Below are 6,746 nucleotides of genomic sequence, written 5' to 3'. Positions count from 1 at the left end.
AGCTCCTCAATGGCCTCCCTGATTTACCTCGTGGCTTCACACTGCTCACAGTGAGGAGAAAAAACAAAACAAAACAAAACAAACAAACAACAACAACAAAAAAAAACAGGAGGTACCAGTTGCTGCCCACAAAAAAAAAAAAAAAAAAAAAAAAAACCCTAGCTTTTGCCTATGTGGGATTTACAATTAGCAGGACACTAGGGTCTCCTGGTCTCCTGTCCCAGTCAGAGTGAGATGCTTCCTGCAACTCAGTTCCTTTTCCCAGTGCTGAACAAATCCAGAAACTCTTCTACACATTCAGGATAAGAGCCACCTCCTATTTTATGTTCTGATAATTTGAGACACGAGGAAGGACTCGGGCCAGGTCAGCACACCCTGTGGCACAGTCCACTATCCCCAAGATCTGAATTGCTCTCCCATTGCCATATTTCCTGCTTAAATTGACTATTTCTAACATCCCCTTTAGGGCATGACCTGGACATTGCAGCACCGTGACTCCTCCTGATACTCTGCTCACTCAGAGACCCAGCTACTGGTTTGTGCTTCAGGGAGGTTAACGCTTGCTCTGTGTTTCATATGCTGTCCCTTCAGCAAAGTCCTAAATTCTGGGTATATCTCCCCGCTGCCCTTCGTGTCCGTTCCCCTGCAGCCCTCCTGCCTTGGCAGCCTCCTCCAGCACTTGCTGCTGTCCAGCCCGGGCTGTGTCCCACACAGTGGTTAGCACAGAGCCATCCCGGGTCAGCTCCCTCGGCCAGGAGAGAGGCCAGGCAAGGCTGGCCATTCCCTCACTACAGCACTGAGCGCAGCAGGACGGAGCTGGCCATGCTGCTCCCCAGCTCTCCCCACTGCCCTGCCCTGTCCCCAGCCCACCCAGCAGAACAGCCCAGGCTGGGGGTGGCCCTGCAGCAGTGCCCACTGCAGAGCGGGGGGCACTCACCCCACAGCCCAAGCCCGCTGTGGGCACGGCAGCTCCAGGGTGCAGGGCTGTGCGTGTCAACTGCACTGTTAGCCTCCAAGCTGGAACTGTCCCTAGTGGCACAAGGACACAGATGACAGTGGCACTTTGAGTCCCTTGTTCCTGTGTCCCACAGATTCCCAACCCCCAGACTACCTGCAGCCCCCCAGGCCAGCCCCTCTCTCCAGCACAGTGCAAGAGCCCCTGCCCTGGGGATCCTCTGGCAGCTCCTGCTGCTTCAGCATGCACAGAAGCAGATTTCTCTTTCTCATTTATTCCTCCATGTAGCATAGAATCCTTTCCTCTTCCTCAGGGATGTCCCTGCGCCCTGGAGACTCTTTCCCCAGGTGGGTGCATCCATGCTGGCCTGCCTGGCAATTTGCGGAAACAGCCCTAAGCTCTCTGAAAAGCCCCAAGCTGGTGGTGCTTTTGTACCTGTTCTATAGAACAGGTGGGCTGTGGTGTCCCATAGCCATGGGGTTACTCTGAACTTGCCATGCATTCCAGGCAGGAAGCAGACCCAGCTGGATGGGCATCCTGACAATGACAATCCCCTAACAAGGGCTCTATGGCCACTGAGGGCATTTCAAAAGGCTCAGGCTGTCATCAGCTGTGTCCCTAGATCCAGACCATGAGCGGACGTATAATGTGCTATGAACTGCTCTCGATGCTCTCTTCCTTGTGCCTGCAATGTAGACATCTGCCACCTGCCCTGTCTTATGGGAGACAGGCAGATACTGCTTGACCATTCACCATCTGTGAGAGGACAGGATACACAGATGTGTGAGCTGAATCCAGCTCTCATTCCCCAGCACATCACCCTGTGAGTCCATTACCTTGAGCCCATGGAGAGCCCCAGAAAAGCAATGGGCTCTTTCAGAGCAAAAGTCCTTGAGCAAATTTGTGGCTTCAGCTTTGGAAGAAGAGTCAAAACCTCAAGCTCTTCAATTAATAAATTCTCTTTTATTAGAGTGAGGCCAGCTTTGATCTGACACAGTGATAGACATACGTAAAGAAGGCCTCTGCACCAGACAGCCTGGGTTTATCTTGCTGGAGAAGTGCAATAAAATCAAACACTTCTGTACAAACAGGTTATCACAGAGTGGGTACCAGAAGCATAGCAGTTGTCTGAGCTAAAATATATTATTAAATAATAAATCGCTTGTGAAGATGGATGGGCAGCTTATTGAATAGTATCAGCGGAAACAGTGTCCTGAGCTCCTTGCTCTTCATGTTGTAGATGAGAGGGTTCAATGTTGGAGGCAACATTGCATATAGAACAGTCAGCGCCAGATCCAGAGCCTGGGAGGAGATGGAGGAGGGCTTCAGGTAGGCAACCACGGCAGTGCTGACAAACCATACAGACCACAGCCAGATGCAGGAGGCACGTGGAAAAGGCTTTGTGGCGGCCCTGCTCAGAGGGGATCCTCAGCACAGCTCTGAGGATGTGAATGTAGGACATCACAAAGAAAATGAAACACCCAAAGACTAAATAGGCACTAAGCACAATAAGTCCAATTTCACTGAGGTAGGAGTCTGACCAATCTCCCTCTATCTCCTGGAAGCAGGAGATACTTTTCAGTGTAGTTTTCCTTGGCACCTTGGATCCCTTTTGGCTCCTTGGCTCTTCTGGGGGGCTTCACAGCCCTGGCGCCCTGGATCTTCCACATTTTTGACCCTGGACATCTCAGGACATGCCCATAGACTGCAGTGCTGCTGTCTGGGCTCAGTGCAGAGCCTGTAATGTGGTGCAGTGCCTCAAGATCTGCATTTTGACACAATCAGCAGTTTGTGAGGTGACCAGTTCCCTGCTCTGAAGCTGATGAAGTTTGAGAATATCCCTGCAACCCACCTTTTGTGCTCTTCCTCATCTCTGCAGAGTCCTGGGGACCATCATAGAGAAGGGAAACCCCATCTCCCCAGAATCCTGTCAGAGATGTGGCTTTCAAACTCACTGCCAAAGGAAAGACTTCTTTGGGTTGCTTATTAAATCTGTGACACTTCATCAATGATGTTGTGAGCCCAGTTCAGCACACCTAAGTGTCAGATTCAAGTGAGAGATTCTTGAGGACAAATGGCATGAACCAGAACACTAACTTTCCTTTAGAGGATTGTAACAGAACAAAAGCAAGCAAAAAATACATGCACAACACATATTCTTGATGCCGCACTCCTCGGTAGAGATATTGCTGACATTAGACCCATTGGATGAGTTTACTCAGGGCATCCTTGAGATCCTTATTCCTCATGCAGTAGATGAGGGGGTTCACTGCTGGAGGCACCAATGAGTACAGAACAGCCAGCACCAGATCCAGAGATGGGGAGGAGATGGAGGAGGGCTTCAGGTAGGCAACCATGGCGGTGCTGACAAACAGGGAGACCACGACCAGGTGTGGGAAGCACATGGAAAAGGCTTTGTGCCGGCCCTGCTCAGAGGGGATCCTCAGCACAACAGCCAGAATCTGCACATAGGACACCACAATGAAAATGAAACAATTAAAGGCTAAATAGGCACTCACCCCAAGAAGCCCAACTTCACTGAGGTTGGAGTCTGAGCAGGAGAGCTTGAGGATCTGGGGGATCGCACAGAAGAACTGCTCCACCAGATTGCCTTGGCAGAGGGGTAGGGAAAATGTGTTCCCAGTGTGAAAGAGAGAATAGAAGAAGACACCGGCCCAGGCAGTTGCTGCCTTTTTGACACAATCTCTGCTGTCCATGAGCATGCCATAGTGCAGAGGTCTGCAGATGGCAACATAGCGGTCGTAGGCCATGACTGTGAGGAGAAAAATCTCAGCTGAAGTGAAAAAGACAAGAAAAAATAACTGTGCAGCACATCCCAAGTATGAAATGGTCCTGGTGCCCCATAGGGAATTGTGCATGGATTTGGGGACAGTGGTAGAGATGGAGCCCAGGTCGAGGAGGGAGAGGTTGAGGAGGAAGAAGTACATGGGGGTGTGGAGGCGGTGGTCGCAGGCTACGGCTGTGATGATGAGGCCGTTGGCCAGGAGGGCAGCCAGGTAGATGGCCAGGAAGAGCGAGAAGTGCAAGAGCTGCAGCTCCCATGTGTCTGCAAATGGTAGGAGCAGGAACTCGATGAGCGAGCTGTCGTTAGACATGTGCTACCTCTGGGCATAGGGGACTGTCCAAGGAGAAGAAGATAGTGACAAGTTAGAACAGGAATCTCTGAGCTAATACCATTCCACATACCTGCAACATTTCATCTCTCCTTTACCTTTGTTCACCTCCTTTTTCTGATCTCTGCATTGTGCTGGCTGAGTGTGCAGTGTAGAGTGGGCACCTCTGCACACGGACTCCAGAGGAGTTAGTTCTGCTCTGCTAAGATGTAAACAGAGGTGTCAGACAGCCCTGTGCATTCCTGCACAGTTGGAACCACAGGAGATGGGCGTTGTGGGCTGGATGAAAGTCATCTGGTCTACTGACCCAATAGGAATATTCACTAATTACCATTTTGAGAGACAAACACAGCACACACGGGAGATCTTCTCTGAAAGAGAAGACGCTTTTAAAGGATTCATGTCCCCACAAACTTAAGGTAACCCGTGCCTTGACTGTTTTCTTGAAAAGTCTTCTTGAGGTGAGTTAAAGCTGAGTGTAACCCTGTTCCACACAGCCCCCTCTCAACAGAAGCATGAACCTGCCATGGGTTTGGTTGCTCCTTTCACTCAGAGCTTCTCTCTGCAGCTCCGTGCGGATTTCCCCAGGCAGGCTGAGTGCTGACCCTTGCAGGGGGCAGAGTCACTGCCCTGGGCACACAGCACCCGGGGGCGCAGGGACACGGCTCTGAATTACAGCTCAGCACCATGTCTGGGAGAAGGTAGTTGTGATGCCCTGTTCCTCTGAACATGTGGCTGGGAATGCCTGCTCTAAAGCACCGCCTGCTCCAAACAGGAGAAGCTGGGAGAGACACCCTGACACATCCTATCAGCTGTCACGTTCACAAGATTCCTTCAGGAACCACAACAGTGTTCCCCGTACCCAGAGACTTACCGTGTCAAGGGCTCAGAAGAGTTCTCCCTGATGTGAGCTCTCACCCATTCTCTCATTCCCAACTGCCTTTCACTTATGAGCGCCTCGTCCCAGCCTGGTGCCCACAGGCAGTGCCGTGAGTCTTGCTGCTCCTTTATGAGGAGCTGCTGCTGGGCAGAGCTGTCTCTCTGCAGCACCTGCCAGGTTGCCAGGAGCTCCTGCAGCCCCAGGAGCCAGGCCCAGCTCAGGAGCAGAGACCCAGCTGGAGAAGGGACATTTTCTGTCCCCTGTGCAGCCTCCAGGCATTTCTGGGGCTGCAAAGCTGACAGTTACTGAAAGCAAACCCTGACAAATAAATATCCACTGAAGCAGTCTAAGATGATCACAAGTCATTCCTCTGTAAGCCGTAAAGACAAGACTGAGTCCAGCATTGTAGCTGGTCTCAGCAGAGGATCGTTATCTGAGAGAGGTGGACATGTCCTGCTCTGGAAGCCCCTGCTCCCACCTCTTAAGAGAACAGAACCCCTGCACAGGGGCAAGAAGCAAGTTCATTTCCTCATGTTTCAGGAATTGAATTACATGAGTTCAGCAGTTCATCTAATGTCTATTGAGAAGCTCCTGGGATGCAGTGGGATTCGGTTCACAGACTGAAAAGGGGATTCCCTTTTCCCAACTTTTGGGGTGCACAAAAAGCTTTCTGCATGGGAGCTCCTTGTCCAAGCTCCCACTGTAGTCAGTGGACATGGGGGAGTCAGCTGCACATGCACACTTACCCCTTTGGATTTTAGAAGGGATAGAGACATATGCAAGTGTCTACTTGCTCTAAGAGAGCAATTAGGAGACACATTTCTATCCAGTGTCCATCAGCCCGGTGCAGAATCTTCTTGGCCACCTGACATCTCAGTGCCTATTACCCATTAGAGCTCCACTCGCTTAGAAGCTCAGACCTCTGCAAATCCAGATTTCAAAGACCTTGCATAATTCACTGCAGACAGTCAGTTTCATGCAAGGACAACAGGCCATGTCAGACGCATGGGGTTTCCAGCACAACAACAATGTTTCTAGAACATTCAAGATGGAACCAACAGGAAAATCAGGCCCTTCAGAAGTGGTTGGTGGGCAAACACCATAGGACACCTTGGTTTTCACAACTGCTCCCCAAAAATTGATTCCCACCACTGCCTTCACGTAAAGTCATGATAGACAAGGTTATATACCTTCCCACATTGTGGGGCTGCCAGGAGCTTTCCTTGGAAGTGGGAAGCAACATGGAAAAAGGAAACAGGCCCAAAATACAGCTTGGAAAATTCAGATTGGGCAATAGGAGGAAGAAATATCACTTGAAGAGAGTAGTGCAGTGGTGCTACAGGACACCCAGAGCAAGTCTGTCACCACCCATGGCTTTGTGTTTCAAGAAACAGTCACTGAGGATGGAAAAGCTATCAGTGAAGGAGAAGCTGTTGTGAGAACTTGATGGGGAAGCAGACAGATTGGGTGTCTACAGTCTGCAAGGACACAGGGACAGGTACAGGAGGACCTGTGGTAGAGATGGCCAAGGGTGCTGCCAAGGCTCCAGCAGAATGAAGGCCTTTATTCTCTTAACTGTGGCTGTTGTATCTGTCACCGAGGCCTACCAGGAATCATCAGGCCTTCTTTGCCCCCTTTATCCTTCTGGGGACCCTGGGAGGTGTCGTGTGTTTGTCCTGCACTGAGCACTGCACACCCTCACCCAAATACTGATGCCAGGAAGAGACTTGGGCAACACATGGAGGAAGGGATCTCCCTTTCCAGGGTTTCTCTGCCT

At 50.9% G+C, this 6,746-nt stretch overlaps 1 pseudogene; it reads right to left on the bottom strand.

Annotated features, from left to right (window-relative positions):
• Nucleotides 1-1,005: 1,005 nt before the first annotated feature.
• LOC148594231 (ATPase family AAA domain-containing protein 2-like) overlaps nt 1,006-6,746 on the bottom strand; it is a 38,108-nt pseudogene continuing 32,367 nt past the window's right edge.

Source organism: Tinamus guttatus, unplaced genomic scaffold, assembly GCF_059628265.1.
Source record: "Tinamus guttatus ecotype Peru unplaced genomic scaffold, ASM5962826v1 Tinamus_guttatus_pri_ptg000279l, whole genome shotgun sequence".
Lineage (NCBI taxonomy): Eukaryota > Metazoa > Chordata > Aves > Tinamiformes > Tinamidae > Tinamus > Tinamus guttatus.
This window is presented reverse-complemented; position numbering and strand designations above follow the sequence as displayed.